At 48.5% G+C, this 1,894-nt stretch overlaps 1 long non-coding RNA gene across 2 annotated transcripts in view; it reads right to left on the bottom strand.

Moving 5' to 3' along the window:
- LOC102473202 (uncharacterized) overlaps nt 1-1,894 on the bottom strand; it is a 24,078-nt gene that overhangs the window by 5,498 nt on the left and 16,686 nt on the right. The window lies entirely within an intron of this gene.

Here is a 1,894-nt window from a genome sequence, read left to right as displayed (position 1 = left end):
GAAAGAGTGAAGTCACGACACCTTGGAACAGATCACTCCTAAATTCACAGGAACTTCTTCTTTGATCCTCCTTCACTGCGCTTAAGATTTACCTCTCTTTCAGATCAAATGATTTGTTTCTTTCTCATTCTGAGAGAAGCTTTCTAGATGTGATTTCCCTTTTGAAAGAGACTTTGAAGTCTTTCTCTAGCACATCCTTTCCTAAAGGGATATGGTGAGAGAAGGGGGCCTGGGGGTGACAGTGTTTTAACAAGCCACTTTTCCAAATACCCTGTTTTCCCGCAGGAATCTGGAATCTTAACATTCAGCGCTGGAAGAAGTTTCCAAATGTAGTGCTGAGTCCAAAACCCAAGTTTTCTCTGTACCCTGGGGCTTGGTGAAGGTGTGCAGGGCAGAAAAGGAGTTGTGTTTTCTTTTTTCTTTCTCTCTTTTTTCCTAACGCACACGTATGAGCCAGCAGGGTGGTTAAGGCAGCAGGATCCCATATGGCCTGTCCTGTGCTTTGAATTCTGGACCTGGGAGCTTGAGAAATACACCAGGCATATGTGCATGCATGCCCACAGTTTTGAAAGGAAAAGAAATGGAGCAGGGATTGTAGCATGTCTACCCCCACGGGGACACTTTCTCATTTTCCTTCTCTCTGTCTCTCTCTCAGGTGACCACACACAACCTATAGCAAATTAAAAAATATTTAGATAAAGTTTATGAAAAAAGAGCCCATGTAGTTATTCTTTCCATGAACAAGAAAGAGACAGCAACGCCAGCAGGGCCTTGATGCCACCACTCAGCAAGCCCCAGTCGTGGGCACACCTGTGCCTGGAGACAGGGCGGTCTCCTGACCGGGGCTGGAACCCTCTCGTGTGGTCAGTTCCACAGGGTGTTGTGTTTTTGTTTGTTTGTTTGTTTTGAGAGGATTTTGCTGTCGGGTGCCTGCACTTGCCAGGAAGACAGAGAGAGACAGAAAGCGAGAAATCACCCCCCAGGGGGGATGGACAAACCGCAATCCCTTCTTCTCCATTCTTCTCTTGGGATCTTGGGCATGCACGCACATGCACCTGGCATGAGTTTAAGCCATCCGGGTCTGGGACTCGAACCACAGTTGTCTACATGGGAGTCCAGTGACATAGCCATCACGCCAACTGCTGGTCCCAGGTGTTGTGTCTTTGACGCTGCGCCACCATCTGGCCTCGTGCTTTCACTTTTGAGTAAAGCCACTTCCAGGGGAGGGATATTGGACTTAAACAGTTCTCAAAGGGACGTCAACCATTTATGGAAAGATAGAATTAAAGTATTTTTAAAATCCACACATAGTTTTCTCACAACATGTATTTTTCATGAACCTTTTTTCCTTCTTTTTTATGATTGCCAGAAGGCATGTGCACTCACCAGAGAGGGAGTGAGGACTCCACAGTGGGGCGTGGTCATGTCCCCACCCCTCCTCCATTTCTCCTTCCCACTGGGATTTTGGAAGCATACACACATGTGCCCACTGTGTTTTTCAAGCCACGTGGGCTGCAGTTGGTGATGTGGGATCTGGCTCCCTTAACCGCGAGGCTGTGGGACTGGCCCAAATCTTCTTCTCCTTCTTTTTAAAAACTTTTATTTCTTTATCCCGTGAGTGAGAGAGACAGAGGAAAAGATGCAGCACCCTTGACGGGTCCTGATGCCTCAGCCTTCGCGAACCCTGAACATGGGCATATGTGGGCCTGGGGTATGCAGAGAGGTCTCCAGACCCTGGTCTGGAACCTTCCCTGTGGTCCGCTCCAGACGGCCTCGTGTTTTACTACTGCACCACCAGCTGGTCACTCCACGAACTTTTTGAAGATCTCGGAAATGAGTACTTGTCTCCAGGTGCTTGGGGGCCCACGCAGTGGAATCCAGGGTGGGGCATTTC

Source organism: Tupaia chinensis, unplaced genomic scaffold, assembly GCF_000334495.1.
Source record: "Tupaia chinensis unplaced genomic scaffold, TupChi_1.0 Scaffold000066_1, whole genome shotgun sequence".
In the NCBI taxonomy this organism is placed as follows: Eukaryota; Metazoa; Chordata; class Mammalia; order Scandentia; family Tupaiidae; genus Tupaia; species Tupaia belangeri.
This window is presented reverse-complemented; position numbering and strand designations above follow the sequence as displayed.